Source organism: Myxine glutinosa, chromosome 5, assembly GCF_964187855.1.
Source record: "Myxine glutinosa chromosome 5, kmMyxGlut1.1, whole genome shotgun sequence".
NCBI lineage: Eukaryota > Metazoa > Chordata > Myxini > Myxiniformes > Myxinidae > Myxine > Myxine glutinosa.
This window is the reverse complement of record NC_136265.1, coordinates 159,696,110-159,718,133: the sequence shown is the minus strand read 5'-3', so window position 1 is coordinate 159,718,133 and position 22,024 is coordinate 159,696,110.

Sequence of the window (22,024 nt, the reverse complement as noted above, 5' to 3'; positions counted from 1 at the left end):
AACCACTGACTTCACTGATTTACTCACCTGCTTTAACCTCACTCAACATGTCAACTTTCCTACGCATATCCGTGGTCACATTTTGGACCTTGTCTGCTCCACTGGATTAATTTTGCACCAACTCTCTGGCTACGACCTCACCCTCTCTGACCACTTAGCCATCACTATGACCATCAACATCCCCACCCCAACACCAAGACATTATCGCACTATCAACTTCCGAAAGCTAAACGCTCTTTCACCTACCTCATTCTCATCCACCCTCTCTGAAAAAATGTCCACTTCTCCCTTCATTGACCTCCACACCCCTTCTGACCTCACTGACTACTACAACCACACTCTCTCCTCCTGCCTTGACCAGCTTGCGCCTGTAAAAACCAAAACAGTTTCTTTCACCCATTCTGCTCCCTGGCTTACCCCTGAACTCCGCCTGATGAAAACTCGTGCTCGCCAACTTGAAAGACTCCGCAATAAAACAGGTCTCACAGTTCACTCCCAAGCCTACAAGGACCACCTACAACACTACAAAGATGCCCTCTCCCACGCCCGCTCCGCCTACTACTCTCAAATTATCCACTCTGGCTCCGGAAACCCAAAAGCACTCTTCTCGACAATAAACAAACTCCTGCGCCCCCTGGACACCACCACCCAGTCATTCACAGTAGACAACTGCATCTCCTTCCTTTCTTTCTTCCAACGCAAAATTGACAACATCTACAACAGCTTGACCACCGCCGCACCCGCTCCCCCTCCAACCACCTGCCCCCCCTTATCCTGCCTTCCCCTGTCTCAATTCTCCCCGGTCTCCCCTACTGACCTCTCTGAACTCCTCATAGGAATGAAAACTGCCACCTGCACTCTTGACCCCATCCCCTCCAGCTTTGTCAAGGCCTCCCTCCCTGCTCTCTCTCCACTTATCATTGCAATAATAAACTCCTCCCTGTCTACAGGCATCGTCCCACCATCCCTCAAAATTGCTGCTGTTACCCCCATTCTAAAAAAACCTGGTCTAAACCCTGACACCCTAAACAACTTCAGACCCATCTCCAACCTACCCTTTCTGTCGAAAGTTTTGGAACGCGCTGTAGCCACTCAACTCAAACATCACCTCTCTGCCAATAACCTGTATGAAACATTCCAATCCGGATTCCGCTCCAACCACAGTACTGAAACTGCTCTCCTCAAAATCACCAACGACCTTCTCCTCTCCTCTGACGCTGGCAACCTCAACATTCTCGTCCTCCTCGACCTCAGCGCTGCCTTTGACACCATCGATCACACCATCCTCCTCACCCGACTTGAATCCACCTTTAACGTTACCGGCACTGCCCTCTCTTGGATTAAATCATACCTCTCTGACAGACGCCAGTTCATCTCCATCAATAACTGCAAATCCCCCACTGCTCCCCTCCCCCAAGGTGTCCCCCAAGGTTCAGTTCTTGGCCCCCTCCTCTTCATCCTTTACCTGTCCCCCCTCGGTCACTTAATCCGCCGTCATGGTCTCCAATTCCACTGCTTCGCCGATGTCATCCAGCTTTTCATCTCCACCAAGTCCGTCTCCACCGACACCCACTCTATCCTGACAAACTGCATCTATGAAATAAAATCCTGGCTTCAAATCAACTTCCTCAAACTTAACTGTGATAAATCTGAAATAATCATCATTGGCCCAAAAACGCTCACAAAATCCACCCATAACTTTGCCCTCAACATCGACGGTATCCCAATATCTACCTCCCCTCTCATCCGGAATCTTGGCGTCATCTTTGACCAAACCCTCTCCTTTGACAAATACACTAAACAGATCACAAAGATAGCCCTCTTTCACCTGAAAAACATCGCCCGTCTCCGCTCATCCCTCTCCTCCACGGCTGCAGAAACCCTCATCCACGCCTTCATCACCTCCCATCTGGACTACTGCAATAGCCTCCTCTATGGTTCACCCTCAACAATCACCAATAAACTCCAATACATTCAGAACTCCGCTGCCCGTCTACTCACCCATTCCCGGACCCGTGACCACATCAGCCCCGTCCTTTACAAGCTTCACTGGCTCCCCATCTCCCAGAGAATCCAGTACAAAATCCTCCTCTTGACCTACAAAGCCCTCCATAACCTGGCCCCATCCGACCTGGCTGATCTCCTCTCCAGACACACTCCCACCCGCAACCTCCGCTCTGCTGGTACCAACCTCCTGACCCCCCCCCATCCGGACCAAATTCAGATCCTGGGGGGACAGGGCCTTCTCCATCGCTGCTCCCACCCTCTGGAAATCACTACCTCACACCATCAGAGACTCCTCCTCACTCACCACATTCAAAACATCACTCAAGACCCACCTGTTCAGCACTGCATTCAACATTCAACACACTGCATTTAACCCCTGACTATCACTTCTCCTTCTCCCTCCTTTTGCTTTAAATATTTCCCTTTTGATTCTTGTCTTTTTGCAATTGTTGTTTCCATGTTTTGTTATGCATTATGTTTTGCACTCTGTCAAAGCGCCTTTGGGCTTCATGAAAAGCGCTATACAAAATAAATGAATTATTATTATTATTATTATTATTATTATTTGGAGGATGGAGCCAATATTGTTGAGTTTCCTGTTGCGGGCAACGTATGATGTGCTTCCGTCTCCAGTAAACTTGAGATTGTGGGTGTTGTTGCAGGAGGAGAGATATTATTTGTGTGGAGGTTTGGTAACGGTGCAGCATGCACTGAGTGTGGCACGCTTGGAACAAGATCGCCCATAGGGTTGCTTGTGGGGCGGGTACTCTACTAGTGGCAATGACATAGTAAATATGACCATAACACTTTAATCCCAATGTCGTGAATACAAAGTTGATGGATTGAAGTGGTGTGTGATTCATGAATCAATGATAAGCGATGTACGGTACTAACAACCACGGAAGGAAAGAATGTGCCTCGGTTTTTTGATACCATGTCATTAACCCAACCCTTGTGGGGTATCTAGATTACAGTAGATCTTCCCTCAGTTCAGGAAATAAAACTTACGTCACGGATGTCAGGATTCATCCAAATTTCTTTGTTTAATGTTATGAACAGCATTAGCGACTGTTTAAAAAGCTGATCATGTGTGTTTGTGGTTTATAATATTTAACAAGCCCGGCTACGCCGCTGTTAGACTTTCAGTCTTGTTATATTGAGTGAGTCGATATTTTCTTGGAACAATTGATGCAGGTAGACACAGACACACACCACACACACACACACACACACAAGGTAGTGGACGTAGGGTTGTTGGTTGCATCAGAAGTACAAGCATCTTAAAAATTGTTGTCGATCATAGATAACCACCTTGTAGACCAAGCAGGAGACGAGGGCTCAAATAGGCTGACAAAGGCAGAAGAAAAGTAAGACATTTGATTTGTTCTCAGATTTAATTGTGAACAACTGAGACATATGCTTTTTAAAAATGAGTTTCGGCCATTTCACTTGTACTGCAGTCAACTTGGTTATGCTGTCAACAATGTAAAAATAAAAAAGGTTTGCATTTCAACAGCAACTGACATAAAAATACAAGGATGGAAAAAAGGGACGATAATATATTTGGCCTAAACAAATGGAAAAATGTAAATTTGTTATTTGTTACAAAAAGGGACGACTGATCGTTCTGCATGCTGACTGACTGATCGTTCTGCATGCTGACTGACTGATCGTTCTGCACGCTGGACTGACTGATCGTTCTGCATGCTGGACTGACTGATCGTTCTGCATGCTGGACTGACTGATCGTTCTGCATGCTGGACTGACTGATCGTTCTGCATGCTGGACTGACTGATCGTTCTGCATGCTAACTGACTGATCATTGTGTACGCTAACTGACTGATCGTTGTGCATGCTGGACTGACTGATCGTTGTGCATGCTGGACTGATTGATCGTTCTGCACGCTGGACTGATTGATCGTTCTGCATGCTGGACTGACTGATCGTTCTGCACGCGAACTGACTGATCGTTGTGCACGCTAACTGACTGATCGTTGTGCATGCTGGACTGACTGATCGTTCTGCATGCTGGACTGACTGATCATTCTGCACGCAAACTGACTGATCGTTCTGCACCCTAACTGACTGATCGTTGTGCACGCTAACTGACTGATCGTTCTGCATGCTGTACTGACTGATAGTTCTGCATGCTGAATGACTGATCGTTCTGCACGCTGACTGACTGATCGTTCTGCACGCTGACTGACTGATCGTTCTGCACGCTGACTGACTGATCGTTCTGCACGCTGACTGACTGATCGTTGTGTAAGCTAATTGACTGATCGTTCTGCAGACTGACTGACTGATCGTTCTGCACGCTGACTGACTGATCGTTCTGCATGCTGACTGACTGATCGTTCTGCATGCTGACTGACTGATCGTTATGCACGCTGACTGACTGATCGTTCTGCAAGCTGAATGACTGATCGTTCTGCATGCTGACTGACTGATCGTTCTGCACGCTGACTGACTGATCGTTGTGTACACTGACTGACTGATCGTTCTGCACGCTGACTGACTGATCGTTCTGCACGCTGACTGACTGATCGTTCTGCACGCTGACTGACTGATCGTTCTGCACGCTGACTGACAGATCGTTCTGCATGCTGACTGACTGTTCGTTCTGTATGCCGAATTCTGTCTCTCTCTTATACACACACACACACACACACACACACACACACACACACACACACACACACACACACACACACACACACACACACACACACACACACATACACACGTACATACACACAATATAACTCGCCCTCATCGGAACATTCTCTTGAAATAGGACCATTCTCTTAAAATCGGATCATTCGCATGAAATCGGAACATTCGCTTGAAATCGGACCATTCCCTTGAAATCGGATCATTCGCATGAAATCGGAACATTCGCTTGAAATCGGACCATTCGCTTGAAATCGGATCATTCGCATGAAATCGGAACATTCGCTTGAAATCGGAACATTCGCTTGAAATCGGAACATTCGCTTGAAATCGGAACATTCGCTTGAAATCGGATCATTCGCATGAAATCGGAACATTCGCTTGAAATCGGAACATTCGCTTGAAATCGGAACATTCGCTTGAAATCGGATCATTCGCATGAAATCGGAACATTCGCTTGAAATCGGAACATTCTCTTGAAATCGGAACATTCGCTTGAAATCGGACCATTCGCTTGAAATCGGATCATTCGCATGAAATCGGAACATTCGCTTGAAATCGGAACATTCGCTTGAAATCGGACCATTCGCTTTAAATCGGAACATTCGCTTGAAATCGGACCATTCGCTTGAAATCGGAACATTCGCTTGAAATCGGACCATTCGCTTGAAATCGGACCATTCGCTTGAAATCGGACCATTCGCTTGAAATCGGACCATTCTCTTGAAATCGGACCATTCGCTTTAAATCGGAACATTCGCTTGAAATCGGACCATTCGCTTGAAATCGGACCATTCGCTTGAAATCGGACCATTCTCTTGAAATCGGACCATTCTCTTGAAATCGGACCATTCCCTTGAAATCGGAACATTCGCTTGAAATCGGACCATTCCCTTGAAATCGGACCATTCTCTTGAAATCGGACCATTCCCTTGAAATCGAATATTCGCTTGAAATCGGACCATTCCCTTGAAATCGGACCATTCTCTTGAAATCGAATATTCGCTTGAAATCGGACCATTCCCTTGAAATCGGACCATTCCCTTGAAATCGGACCATTCTCTTGAAATCGGACCATTCGCTTGAAATCGGACCATTCGCTTTAAATCGGAACATTCGCTTGAAATCGGACCATTCTCTTGAAATCGGACCATTCGCTTGAAATCGGACCATTCGCTTGAAATCGGACCATTCGCTTTAAATCGGACCATTCTCTTGAAATCGGACCATTTGCTTGAAATCGGACCATTCGCTTGAAATCGGACCATTCGCTTTAAATCGGACCATTCGCGAGATCTTCAGGGAGAGTAAGGTAAAAACAGGCATGGGTGAAGAGGGACCAGGGAAAGAAAAGAAACAAAGGTTGGAAGTTCTGCGACTGTTCTCTAATCTGATGCGAAGACCGAAATGGAAAAAGCTTTATTGACTAAATGCGGACCTCGGAGGAAACACCGTTCAGATTCCCCGCCCACCTGCTGTGTTTTCTGTTGAACTTTGCCCGCTGCTTGTCAAGTCATGTGACCACGCCGGTGCGAAATTGATTGACATGATTTTCCCTGAAACCTCCTGCGAGTAATCCTCGAACGATCTCTTGCGATTATCTTCCAGGAATTAAAAATAACACATTTACCTGAGGGAGAGGCCGAGCTGAGTGAGCATTCAGCGCGTCATCCGCAGAAGCTTCGAGTACTGATGGCGACCAAAAGGGGATTTCTTGTGTTTTAAAGAAGTAAGGTCATCCTGCCTGGTTTTAATAATATTTTATTTACGGAAATATTCACATTTACTCTTTGAGCAAGTTGCACTTTCACCCCTAAGCGTTTGTCTCCACTTCCGCTTTTTGGCGTTGCCGAGCAACGGTGTTCTCGCCTGAGGGAAATCACATGAAGGATTGATGTAAGAAGGAATGAGGGAGCGGAGCGAAGGATGAATGAAGGTGAGCAGAAGCGGTGCGTTCCATCACCAAGTAGCTGTATTTAGCATATCGCCAACATTATATATGACGACGTAAGACGTCGGGAGAAACAGCCAGGTAGCAAGCCACAGTGTTGTCTGTCCTGGGGTTGTACTTCCTCAGGAAAAGGATGTGAGGAGGAGAGTGAAATGACCAGGTATGGGAGAAAGGGGAGTATGGGAGAATGGATGGAGTGGTGCGTTGGGCACTTCATAGGTTGAAAGGAAAAGTGGAAGATAGATTGAGAAAGATGAATGAGATTGTGTTTGAGTATGCGTGTGTCACGTTTGGAGTGAAAGAGTGTGCAGAGAGGGGTGAGAAGGGGGCATGTTTGAGCAGGAGGCAGAGGGAGACCCACGAGTTGAGAATGGAGTTGAGGAGCTTGAATGGAAGATGGAAGAGGGCAGTGGAAGGGGAGAGGAATGGGCTCGAGGTGTTGACAAGGCAGGTGAGGGTGAGGTTGGTGAAGTTGAAGAGAGTGGAAAGGATGAAGAGGCAAAGAAAAGAGATGAAGAGAAAGTGAAAGAGGTTCTTTGAGAATCCGTTTTCAGTTTATGAAGGATCGATTGGAGCAGTCTCGATTTGGTGTGCTGAAGGTACCAAAGGAAGATTTGGAAGGTCACTTGTGTGTCACGTTAGTCAGGTTCCTTGTGTAATTTCGCCGGAATTTTTTTGAGAGTTGCAAACCTATAGATTTTTGAGAAGTTTAGGATCTATTTAAATTAAAAAATGATGTTTCAGATTTTTTTCAATCTGTAGGTTGCCATGGAAACAGCAGATTTGGGTTGAAAATCACTTTTTTCTAAATTTAAATTTAAAGAATTCTTAAACAATACAAGATAACCAACTGATGATGGGTTACACTTAAATAGCTAACAATGGATTTTATAAGATAATGAAATGTTGCATTTTAACTGTTGGTTGCCATGGTAACAGTAGTTTTGGGGTAAAAACGCTTTTGGGGTAAAAATCTGAAACATGGATTTTCTGTTTTGAGCTAATGAATTTTTATTATATTTGCAGGACCAACGACAGGATGGATGAGGTACCACTGAGTGGCGCAGATCCCTGCCAGGTGAAAGAATCAACGAACTGGTCAAAATGCGTTCTGTGCCAAGATGATTCTTCCCAGAAAGGAGCCTTGGTGTTGCAACCAAAAGTCGAGTCATTCCGCCGTTTGATAGAGACAATACTGGAGCGATCCACTTTACAGGACGCTGATTATGTACAGATTCATAAACGACTAGACGGGACGTCAGCTGAACTGTTGCAAATGAAGAATGCTGTCTGGCACCGAAAATGCTCTTCTAACTTAACTAACAAGGATCAAATTCATTGGGCCAGGGTTCGTTATGATCAGGCACTTTCATCAGGATCGCATATCGACAAAGGGCCAGGTCGCAAAGAGGAAAAGGTCCGATGTGTGTGTGGAGTCATCAAGCTCCTCCACACCATTCACTCGGTCTTCCACAGAACCCTAGGACAAGGCTTTGTGTTTCTTTTGCCAGAGGAACGATGGTAAACCTATTTACGTTGTTCGGAGTGACGGTGCGGGTAAATCTCTGAGAGACGCTGTTGAGGTTGCTCAGAACCCTGTGTTTATGACTCGATTGAACACTGCTATAGCATCAAGTGATGCACATGCAATAGACGTTATGGACGACAGATCTTGCTGGACGAAAAATGTCTTCCATGTCCTACGAGATCACGATGCCAAAGGAGGGAAGGAAAGAGCATCAATGACACAAGTTTCGAGTTTAATTGAACTGATCAACTTGGTAGACATCCTAACCAAGCAGCAAACTCGACTATGTATGGAGGAAATCGAGACAACTTATGTTAACCTTCTAGGTGGTATAGATGCCTTAGTACATCACGTGCCCACATTCAGCAGGAAATGGCTGAAGGATAGAATCTTACAGGCATTACCAAATTTGAGGTCAGTGCTCCCAAAGAACAGACGGAAGTCTGCTATTCTCTATTCACTGGAGACATGCGAGGAGGATATGGTCAATACTAGCATTACAAACGACGATACCATGGACCATATGGATGCCATATACAAAGCAGCTTTGCTGGTTCGCAAGAGTATCGAGAATTTCTCAAGCAAAGATCAGCAGGATGAATATATACTAGTTTCTAGCAGTGGACAGGACGTTCCCAGCGAGCTTAGGGCAATGATACGTTGGATAATGCTTGGTCCAGTGGAAGCGATGCAATCAGAAGCACGGACATCAGTTGCAGACAGATCAGTATTAACTGTAAGCCAAACCATCATGTACGGCCTCAAGTCTAGGAGGCAGGCGAAGTACAAACCACAGAATGAATCCGCTGTATTTCGTCCGCAACGTCAAAGGGAAAATCCCAATGTGATTGGTATGGCTCTAGCTGTCCACCATGACACCAGGAACAAAACGATGGTGGACCTTCTCAATGCACTGGGGTACTGTGTTTCATACAGACATATCTTGCTTCTTGAGACATCGATTGCAAATGCTGTGGTTCAAAACACTGTACTGTTTCAAGGATTGTATGTTCCACCAATTCTCAAGCGAGGACGACTACCGGTCTTTGGTTTTGACAATACCGACTTTGAAGAGGATACTCCTAATGGCAAGGACACAACCCATGGAACCATTGTAGTAGTGTTTCAGAAGTCAGATGGTGCCGGAGAGACAATAGCATCCCCTCTACAGATCACAGAAGCAAAGAACTTGACTGTTACTCCGTACCATATGGACATTATACCATGTAACAAGCCAAACCCAGTTAGAGGTTCTAGAGATGGACTGGAGGAGTTCACAGTCAATAAGACAGGTGTTGACAAACACTACCAGCTGACACACCTGGGCTGGGTCTTAGCGTCGGTTCTCTCCAGAACAAACACAGAAGGGAATCTTACAAAACTCCCATGTTGGGCTGGCTACAACTCTCTCCTTCCAACACGCTCGTTCTCAGTGACGCAGGTCGGAGCTCTGCCTCTACTTCCCGAGGTAGCACATGTTGACAAGGCAGGTGAGGGTGAGGTTGGTGAAGTTGAAGAGAGTGGAAAGGATGAAGAGGCAAAGAAAAGAGAGGAAGAGAAAGAGAAAGAGGTTCTTTGAGAATCCTCTTTCAGTTTATGAAGGATCGATTGGAGCAGTCTCGATTTGGTGTGCTGAAGGTACCAAAGGAAGATTTGGAAGGTCACCTGCGTGTCACGTATGCAGACACAAGGAGGAACGAAGTGGTGGAGGACATCGAAGGATTGGTGGGACTGACAGAGCCAGGTGTCCCATTTGATTTGTCAGAGCTAAATATGTCTGAGATTGATGCAGTTTTGAGGAAGGCACAGGCGGCATCGGCTCCAGGACCAAGTGGAGTGCCATACAAGGTGTTTAAGAGTTGTGAAGGCATCAGGCAGTATCTGTTGGAAGGCTCTGAAGGTGGTATGGAGGCAAGGAGTGGTGCCCAGTCAATGGACAAGGGTGGAAGGAGTTTATATTCCAAAGCAGGAGGAGGCTGTGACACTGGCGCAGTTTAGACCAATATAATTGCTCGATGTAGATGGGAAGATATTGATGAGTGTTTGCGGCACGGCTTTGTGGAAGTGTAACTCAGTGTAACTTATTGGTTGGAACTGGTAACGAACCAAGGTACGAGCAGGTGGTCGTAAGAATGTCAGGAATGCATCTCGCCCTGTCGAAGCTGGGAGTCCTGTTGTGTAGCTTTAGCATGACCCCAGGCTAACACACATTCCCAAGCCCGTACTATTGTCTTTCATCGGGATGCAAAGTGGATGAAGCAAATTCCCAGCAGGGAGGAGAGCGAGCTGGTGCCAGTGAGGCGACCGAGTAACGTTTGCGGAGAAGGGATTACGATTTCAGCGGACAGAGGATTAACTGAAGTTTGCCGATATAAGCAGAAGAGACTTGGAGTCAAAGGGGCACTTGCCACGAGAAGCCCTGCCCGACGGAATGAACGCGTACCACGGGTTCGGCGCTGCAGCCACGAAAGAGGGACTATGCGGATAGAGTTACCTGGTCCATTGAGTTAAACGGTATTATTTGGTATTGGAATGAAGTGAATAACCAGTTAATAAAGTTGTGACCTTTTGTAAAACCTGGTTCCGACCATTGGCGTCTTGAGTCTCACCCTACACTTCCACGACAATCTGGAGGCACCGCTGGGATTTTGAGTGGACGTCGCCAAGGTAAGCATGGCGTCTTGGGATGGTCCATTACGAAATACGAACTTGAAGTTAATTCTTAGAATCATGGTGGAGGATGTGTGTGTGGGACTTGCATTCCATAGGTAATCCAAGGAGTGTAAACGTATTTTTGTCACGACCGTCCGAGGTAAAAGTCACGGATGGAACGTTTTAAATGATTCTATTATTTGTGTGCTTGCGAGGATATGTACGTTATACGCTGGGTGTGAAGAGCCTTGCTCTGGTCTGCAGGCAAATCGGCTCATGAAGTGCACCATGAGGCGATTTGTTTGCCGGTTCGGTAAGGTTCGGTAAGGTCCGTACACGTGTACAATCGTGTACACCCGTTTTAAATAAATAAATAAATAAAAAATTTTCAGTTTTCCCGCCATGTCTAAAACTCGTTTGATTACAATATAAATTAATGACAGACAACGCCATCTCATGCCGGTCCAGAATTATTGTGAAAGATGGCGATTGGATGAAAATTGCATACCGACACTCCCTCACTGTCCCTCATTTCCATTTCGGCTACCTGTCTCTTGCTCCCGCTCCTTCTCCCTCCCCTCCCTCTAGTTCCCATTGGCGGACGTTTTGCCAGAAGCAAAGCGTTTTGCAGGAAGCTTCCAGGAAGCTTCCAGGAAGCAAAGCCAGGGCTGTTGCTTTTTCGTGTTTTTCCTCTGCTCCCTGTGCTTGATATTTAAATCCCATTCGAATGTCAAGTAAATCGGATGGAAATTGAGGATTTTGAACTTGTTGTTGGAACTTGTTGTTGGAACTTGTTGTTGGAACTTGTTGTTGGAACTTGTTGTTGGAACTTGTTGTTGGAACTTGCTGTTGGAACTTGTTGGAACTTGTTGGAACTTGTTGTTGGAACTTGCTGTTGGAACTTGTTGTTGGAACTTGTTGTTGGAACTTGTTGTTGGAACTTGCTGTTGGAACTTGTTGTTGGAACTTGTTGTTGGAACTTGTTGTTGGAACTTGTTGTTGGAACTTGTTGTTGGAACTTGCTGTTGGAACTTGTTGTTGGAACTTGTTGTTGGAACTTGTTGTTGGAACTTGTTGTTGGAACTTGTTGGAACTTGTTGTTGGAACTTGTTGTTGGAACTTGCTGTTGGAACTTGTTGTTGGAACTTGCTGTTGGAACTTGTTGTTGGAACTTGTTGGAACTTGTTGTTGGAACTTACTGTTGGAACTTGTTGTTGGAACTTGCTGTTGGAACTTGTTGTTGGAACGTTTTGGGAACATTCAAAGTTGGGTTTTGCTGACGTTTCCACAACGTCGCCACAACGTTTCACTTTCGTTGTTGCAACGTTTTGCTCCAACGTTTTGGGGACACTCAAATGTTAAGTAAATCGGATAAGAATTCACGAGTTATTTAATTATTAGCGATTAATGAAGTACTTATTTAATTAATTACATTTCTTATTACATTACAGTAATTACATTACAGTAATTACCTGAGGTAATTACAGTAATTACAGTTCCGGTAATTACAGTAATTACAGTAATCATTACAGTAATTGCAGTAATCTTATTACAGTAATTACATTACATTAACTCAGGCACCTTTTGAGTAAGGAAGCTGATATTTGGACATGACACTGACCAAGTGATGTGGCTGTCAAGGAAAATTTTGATTTATTGATTAATCATTTAATAAATTAACTCGTTGATTTATAAATGACTTATTTAATTAAAATTCCTCAGAGATACATCTTCGGATGAAATACTTGCAGATTGGTTATGCTATGAGCCAATTGATTAAGGAAAATATTTTGTGATGGCTATATTGGCAATTTCGTGGCCATATTCGTGGCAACTCAGTTAGTGCCACTGCACCTTTAAAATGCATCCCTGCGTTCATTTTTCGATCGATTGAGTTGAAATTTTGAACAATCGGATCTGGACTGTCGTTGTTAACGACTCTAGCATGCACCCGTCCAATCAGGATGGAGCGGTATGGTCCCCGGATTATCACTGCCCGCAGTTTTAATTAGTTTTACTTTTTCTCTTGGTCATATAATTTTGAAGACATGCATGTCATGATATAGGAAATGTTTGTTCTGTTGAACGGAATAAATGTTGTTTATTTTTGTGGGTGTGTATTTTTGTGTATTTTGGATATATTTTCACGACTAATTCCAGTTAACGTCCTGCAAAATTTGCTCGTTTTCTGGCCGAGTCGAAATTGCGTTGAGTTCCTATGGCATGCGCCATTAAAAGCGCTGTGTAATGGTTGAGCTCCCTTTATTTCGTTTTGGTCATGCGGATGAGCAGACAAAGTGACGAATGCTGCGGCTGGAGCAGTAGAAGCGATGTTTTTTTTAATTGAAATGATGTAATTTAATTAAACGTGGTAGGTGGGCAACACCGCAAAGCATACCTCTTTTAAGGTGTGTTCAAACCCATGAACATTTCAGCAATCAATACGATGCTGAAATGATGTAATTTAATTCAACGTGGTAGGTGGGCAACACCGCAAAGCATACCTCTTTTAAGGTGTGTTCAAACCCATGAACATTTCAGCAATCAATACGATGCTGAAATGATGTAATTTAATTCAATGTGGTAGGTGGGCAACACCGCAAAGCATACCTCTTTTAAGGTGTGTTCAAACCCATGAACATTTCAGCAATCAATACGATGCTGAAATGATGTAATTTAATTCAACGTGGTAGGTGGGCAACACCGCAAAGCATACCTCTTTTAAGGTGTGTTCAAACCCATGAACATTTCAGCAATCAATACGATGCTGAAATGGTGTAATTTAATGAGTAATTTAATGAGTAATTGAATGAGTAATTTAATGAGTAATTTAATGAATAATTTAAGGTGTAATTTAATTGTGTAATATGGTCGACCTTGGGTTTGTTTGGGTTTTGTTGTTTATTTTTTGTGGGTGTGTATTTATGTGTATTTTGGATATATTTTCACGACTAATTCCAGTTAACATCCTGCAAAATTTGCTCGTTTTCTGGCCGAGTCGAAATTGCGTTGAGTTCCTATGGCATGCGCCATTAAAAGCGCTGTGTAATGGTTGAGCTCCCTTTATTTCGTTTTGGTCACGCGGATGAGCAGACAAAATGACGAATGCTGCGGCTGGAGCAGTGGAAGCGATTTTTTAATTGTTCAATGATTATTCGATATTGTTATGACTTATTGTCAATAGGTATACGAAGTGGCCATGAGGTAGCCTGTTGCTATGTACAGTTTTATTCTATTGTTGATTATACCACATAGCTGTGGTGATAAAGGAAATGTTCGTTTTAAATAGATGATTATGATAGGACCATGACTATAAAATCATGATGATTATTATGAATGATATCATAGGGTTCAAATGCAGAATGATTGCATGAACTTGGGAAAGAACTTTCAAGCCCTATGGGATAAATTGGGTGTTACAAGCGATGAAGTTTCAAAATTTAGCATGATTGAAGGAATTTTACAGTCTTATTTCAGGAGTTTTACGAAATTTATATTGCCAAGAGATTTGGGTACTATTAAAAGAAAAATGATGAGATATTTTTCCCAAAGAACTTTAATATCTGCCATCCATTTTGGCAGTCTCACGAATGAAGGATGAGTTGCCTTTAGTGGTTGCAAAGAAAATTTGTGAAGACCAGGCAAAATGGAAAAATAGGTCAGATATGACCCTAGGACAGAACAGTGATTCGTCAATTGACATGAGGTATGAACCAGAGGTGACGACCGATGAGCTTCGATCTCAGTCAATAGATGGACCTGTCCTGACATCATTGGGGAAAGGGCTTATGCAAGGAGTCATCCAAAATGATTAATTTGATTTATTGATGAATATTGATAAATTAATTGAAATTGAATAATTGAATTGAACTGAATAAATTTAATTGAATAAATTTAACTGAATAAATTGAACTGAATAAATTGAATTGAATATATTGATTGTTTGATTGATGAAAATGCGGTCTCAAGAAAGAAGCTTTGATATCTTTGTGAGATATTATCAATGTGAAGACAACCTTGGAAAATTGAGCAAGTTGGTGAGTTTATATATAGATATATATGTGCGGTTACCATTGTGTGATTTCCCCTTCAACAGAGCGGACACCTGAGGATTCACCCATTTCATACTGACCCTCTGGCTCATCTGCAAATACTGATCTGTGAGATTGGATTGTGCAAAAGCCACAGGTGAGGGAGATTCTCTGGAAATCACCGTTTGAACAGGTGGAGAGATCCTTCCTGGAGGTACGAGTGAAGCTTTAGAGGAACAAACTACAACACATCCAACGCTACTTTGATAAAAGGCAGAATGGGAAATGGAGCCTGCAAGAATACACAAGGACAACCAGAGATTCCACAAAAAGGTACTTGTACACATCATATGTACGACCGTTATGGTGCCGAAGCTATAAGGCAGGTCGAGAATTGGTATTTGTGGACAAAGGGACATGATGAGGAGTTTCCAAGAGATGGTACATTTGAGCGAAGTCGATTGGAAAGATTGGAACAAAGATTGAAAGCCAGGAAGAGACAGAATCTAACGGTAGACTGGCTTGCATTCCATCTTTGGGATGGTGAATCCAGACAACGGGAACAGCAAGAACGGATAACGGATCTAGAACTTAAAATAAAAAGGATACAGGATACAGTGGAGGAGACAAATGCACAACTGCCCTCGAAATTAGGAATGAAAGGGACAGTTGTCCCATCTGATTTCCAGTTGTCTCCCCAAAAAGGACGGTACAGAGAATTTTTTCGTGTTTCGGGAGATAACGAGAGATTGCAGTGGCAACTCAGGGATGTAGAGATGCAGCCCAGCAATACAAGTGCACAGGTGCACAGACCAGGCAACGACAGAAACCGGTGTTTCAAGTGTGGACGGATGGGACATTGGAAAAGAGGATGTCCGTATACCAAAAGGAAGACAAGTTCATTGGGTAAACTAAGATCAAGGGTACCAGTGCTGACCGATACCTCAGACAATGATTAGGCCTTCATTGCGGCAAATCCCAAATGACGATTGGCCTCAACAGATTAGATTACTGGACAAACATGAATAACTGTCGATGATTCTTGTGTCTGAAAAGGTTTTCGGAGCAAGAATTATTCATTTTTTCTTTTGCTTGTAAGCAAATTAGTAATTAATTGATCAAATGCCGAAATTGGATCTTTTATGTTGGGCACAAAATTTTAAATTTACAAAGTTGGAACAATTGCTTTGCAAATTTTTGAAACCAAGTGACAAGAGTCACATGATGATCAGGTGGGAATTTCGGACTAGTGTTCCGCATGATTGATAGGTCAGTGGTCGACTGACATGCAAATGGGTGTGTAGTCAAATTTGGATAAATTATGGTGGGAACTGAAAGGGTAATTTCAATGTGACATCATAGGGGTTTTCTAAAAATAAACTTTTTGGTCCATTTGCGTATTAGCATTTATAAAATTGAAGGACAAATTTTATGAAAATGAAATAAAACTGACACCCATCCTGATCTGTAAATAATGGTTCCAACGCAAACAAATATGCATAATGCATGCGTGTGTGTGTGTTTTGTGTATCAATGTTTGTGTTTGTTGTTTTTGTTTTTGTGTATCAATCTTACAAGATTGTTGACACCGACAGTGTGCCTTGTCTGAAAAATAGATAGTTCCATGGGGATGGGATCGCATATCGAGAGAATTCATAAAATAAAATAAAAAATAGAAATATAATTTGATTATGAAAATTATCACTTTTGTCAAGGGAGATGGAGAATAAAGATTTGATTTGCTGAGTTATGAGCAGCTATTCATTAATAGTAAAAAATTGGAAGTAATCTTGGGATTCCATTGTGATCGAATTTATATGAGAATCAAAGCTATTTATGGATATGAGCTTCATAAAAATGTGGGAGTACAAAATTAGCCAAATTTTGGAGAGGTCTTACACTGACTTCCCAGAGTACTCTGCTCATGGATTTTTATATATATAAACTTGAATTTTATCAGCATATAAATTGTGCTGTATGTATGGATGTGGTTTAGGCATAGATGATATGGGAAAATAGTAAAGAAAATTTTGCTGGTTTGAACTATTGTGGGTTTTCAGTTCTGGAGTTCAAACAGTCACTGGTTAACAGATGAGAAAGGATAGTAAATAAATTATTCGATGCTGGGCAAATTAAGTACGATATTACTAAGACTTATGAGAGCTATTGTTCTTCCTTACAGCAGTGGAAAATTATTGGAAAAAATTAGATCCAACATAATGAATCTATAAAAGAATGTGATAGGGATAATATCCTCAATTTGTACTAATTATTTGATTGTGGGTAAAGGAATTAATTTATCGTAGTGGATTGTTAACAGCAGCCTGAAAATGTCCTGAGAGTGTGCATCCATGTAATCAGAAATCCCAGATTTGTTTTTACAAACAACATTTTGGTAGAGGTCTTGTGTGGGCGAGCACTTCCTTGGTAGATAAAGAACGGTACTGCATGCTGGCAGCCACTTTTGCGGCCAGCTAGGCCAAACAAATTGAGAGGAAATTGTAGTTAAATACGTAAGTTACACATGGCTATTTGTAAAAAGGAAATTTGTTGAGATGGGAAACATTTTTCGAAGGTTTATTAAAGTGTTATAATATGACATGTGGCAAGGCAAACTATTGGATGGGAAAATTAGATCTGGCTATAGAATAAATTTATTGACCCCTTGAAGTTAATTCTTCGAATCATTGTTTCACTGGCATTTTTTTTGTTCAAATTGGAAATAGTTTGGTAGAGCTTTGGTTAAAACCTTTGGTTGCGGTATCTTGGAACGAAATGATAAACCATAGGAGATTGATAAGAATAGAAACAAATATGGACCCAAAATAGAAAGTTGGATTCATGCCTCTCATTGCAAGCAAGCACATGGGGCTAAGGTGGACGATCCCACAGAAAATGAGGCTGCACCTAGCAGCCCAGCAGAACATTCAGTGGCAGATAAATGATAGTCGTGATTTACAGTCATTTGAATTACATTTTAACACCCCTTGCATTGATAAACATTACATTTTCAACATGTGATATTCCTACTTGGGATAGTGACATTTATTTGCCTACATGACATACAATTACCTGCTGATATTAATACAACATGAGTGAAAAATGTATCACAACTACACTCATGATCAGGGGATTGAGTTCAACCCCGGGAGATAGGGGGATCAGGGTAAGACAAATAATCTGATTTATGTTACATATTGTTACAGACACGACTTTGATGTTAAAGTGGGCCGAGCGGAATGGCCGTCGTGTCCGCACAAATTACCCGACTATACTCGACGTTGACGAAGTCGCGTTACGCTGGCTCAATAAGAAAAAGAAGACACCCGGCTGGGTTATAAAATGACGACACCAGGGATACGGTTCTCAAGACCTCCGGAGGAGATTATATTCGTTACGGAAGGTCAGATTACAGGGACGAGAGGTACAACATAGAAAGACAAGCACTTAGACACAATCTTATATTATTCCCAACAGACGACAGATAAACGGGACAAAGCTGACTCACACGGGGATTGATGGCTAGGAAAGGCAAGGTAGCGATGGCTCCAGGTGCACCTGGGCTCGGGGCAGGATCAACACGGTTCGGTCCAGAGATGCGGGGAGGTCTCGTCGCAGCGCTCAGAGGTGACGTTCTTTCTCAGGCGGGTCTTTCTCAGGCCTCTCCAAACTCAGGCGCATCTGTTTCAGCGCTCGCAGGTCCTTCTTTCTCCAGCTGGGGGCGCATCTCACGTCACGTCCGCTACGTGGCCGCGTATATCCGGCGGGGAGTGACACGCCCTCGGCTCGCTAGCGCCGCCCCAGATGGAATCGGTCCGCCCTTCTGATTGGGTGCGGGGGGTTACCAGGCTCCGCCCTTGAGGAGGAGCTGACAGCCAGCCCCTCCGTGGTAACCCCGTGGAGCGCATGGTCAATGGCGCTAATCGAGCCGGTGTGAGGACGCATCCTCCCCCGCGCCGCCGCCATCTCCTCTGTTGTTGTTGTAATTGTTGGGGAAGAAGATGGAAGGAGGTATGGGAAAGGTCCTAAACTCACTACTGATGCCATATAATCACATTCTGGTGCAACGAAGAGTCATAATTAATGGAGACGAGGCCTTAACTGACATAGACTAAGAATAACTAGGAAGATGTCCGAAAGTTGTCTACGTGTGGTGCGGTGGACCTGGGCACGACATTTAATGGGGGAATAAGGGGAAGGTCGGCTCTACTGATTGTTATTTACATGCAATGGGACTAGGGAATGGGGGATTGGGGAAAGTTGGGGAGTATTGGAGAAAATAGGGGAATATTTACAAGCGGATATGGAGGCCAAATTCCATATTCGCAACATTGCACCCTTCTCTACCCTCGGGGCGTCCCGACCCGATAAATTTTTACCTACTTTAGTGTGGCACGCAATGTAGTTCCCTCTACTATTAACTCTACCCTGAGTGCGACAGTTTTACAGATATTCACAAATGAGTAAATATGTCCCCCTGCGACGTTGCACCCTTCTCCTCACAGAAACACACCCACAGGATAACCGAATCCGGAAAGAATTCTCAAACTACACATACAGCCGGTAGGGAGCATTATTTACAAGACTACGCTGCTATTTACACTACGATCCAGGACCTGTTTTTGGAGGAACACATGCAGATGTTATGCATAGAGAGAGCGCGCTTGCCAGCATCGATACACCAACCCACGAGTGCTCTGTGGCCGACGGCCTTTAATAACGTGCAGAGCACCCCGTCCCAGCATCAAAAGCACCACCCCACCACCAATCGGTGCAGTCACCATTGTTCATTGGAATAAAAATAAATTCGACAACCCCTAACCCTGCAGGTGTCTCTTGCTCTTCTTGTGGTGCACTTGGTGTTAACTAAAAGTGGTTCACCTGTATGGCATAGGTGCCACATTGACCCATAGGTCCATCCCCGGGTGGTGCTTGGCCGCAAACGAACTGCGGTCCATTGTGGGTGGCCACAAACATTGCGGTCCATATGGTGTATCGATCCTGGCAGCAAACAGCGAAAGTGCAGGCCCACAACTGCGCAGCCAGCACCTCTCTCTCCTCTCTCTCTACCCCAAAGCCAGATCCTCGGAGGTGGGAGACAACAGAAGAAACAAGTGAGTAAGGTGGTAAGGGCGCAAAAGTGCACGCAATATAAGGTAATGCACACTGGGGGCACATGGGAACCAGGTGAGACAGGTACGTTCCTATCGTACGCCCCCCCCCCCCCCACCAGGTAACCTACATGGCCCCTCCCTTACCCCTTACTGTATCCACACAACACAACACTACCCATAAACATCTACTTTACAAATCAACAAACATCCCTACTGTCTTCCCCGTTCCTCCCATAAACCAAATTCGTCTTCTCTCCCTCCTAACCAATCAAATTTGCCATTTTCAACTCTCATCAAAATTTGCCATTACCAATTCATCATCAGTCCCTCCTAGGGAGGGAGAGATGGAATCACCCCATTGTCTCATCCACGTCGTGATGCGTCTCACAAATCCACACAGCGATTCATCTCCTGCAACAAAACAAAGAAAACACAGGTGTGGAGTCATCATCATCACCACAGGTAAGTGGCTGCGTATGGTGCGACAGGTTCATTAATCCTAACTATTTCCTAAATGACTTTAACAACTTTACACTACCCGGGGTCTTTCTCCGGCCAAACCATTGGCCCTCTTACACTATGGGTTCTAAAAACCAATTCCCATTGGCCAAACTGTGGTGCTTCTCAATTTGGGGTCTCACTCCCCCGATTCATCTCCCGGTGCCCTCGCACAATTTCTGGGCCGCGACGTGTAGCTCTCCCAACAGGTCTACCCACCTGCACACCTCCACCACTGTAGTTGCCACCCGAGCTTACCTAGCTCCTCACCCTAACCTAACTACCTGGGGACAGCCCCTCTCCTGGCTCTGTCACCCCATGGTGCCCTCTGGCACTGGGCTACCCGGGTCCGTCCTCCGGATCCTCGGGCCCCATTCACACAACTACTACCGGCTCCCAGAGCCCACCTGCGGCCTCACCTGGCCGACATCCTTACAGTGGTGGAGTGCCCAAACCAACTACACACACTAACAGGCTACACGCCCAGCCATTTCCACAACACTAATGCACCCATCCAAATACCATTCTCTCACCTCGCACCACAGATGCCAATATCCAAACCACAATTTACCTGTACCCTCTACCTAACACTTACACTACCCGCCCCGGGTATCCGTGATGGGGGTCCACTCTTCCCCCATTCACACCTTCGCACCATCCACTCCACTCCACAATTTCCACCATTCTCACTCCACGACCATCCATTCCAATCCTCCAGACCATTTATTCCATACACCTGTCTTTCATTCACCTGTTGTTGCACACCTGTGCAATCCTACCTGGTGCCACCTGCACCCTCCTCCTCTTCCTGGACCATTTTGGTCAACACAACACGCAATCACCACTACTCCCTCATACACTGCTCCATTCACCTGTTCAGTTGCACACCTGTGCAATCACACCTGTTCCATTCTCACCTGTTCAATCCTCACACACACGGCATCATCTCAGCTAACTTCTCCCCTCTGAAACTTGCGCTTCCCAGTCGTCCCTTTAAACTATTGCGCTCCCACGTCATTATCATCCATACTAATCTACCTGCGTCCCCACTACAGGTATCAGTCACTAACTAAACTTAACGTCACCTAATGTCAATCTTCGCTAGATCCCTACACACCATATCCTAACCCACCCGGGCTAGTTTTCACTGCCATACACCCCATAATCTAGTGCTCCTTTGCCCCACCTGTGAGGGATGGTGGATTTGCCATCCCACCACATCGGGGGTCTCTCACTACCAATTTTGCACATCAAATTTCAACAAATTAAAAATTTGCCAATCACTGCCCATCATCTGCCAATCACTACTGCCAATCCCTTGCCAATCATCAAATTTTGTTTTTCTCTAATTTTGGGTCCAAAACACTAACCTCATCACCCAGTCTACTCACTACTGCCTCTCGGTGCGCCAATTCCTATCCAAAGCCCGGCTTCGTAAAGCCAGGCCATGGATGCTGGTTGTTCTGTGCCAGCGGCTGGGTGCATCCCGCATTCGGTGCAGGGAAGGAGGTTTACCCGGGCCGAGATCCCACGCACCCCCTCGGCGTGGAGCCATCCAATTGCCCGATCT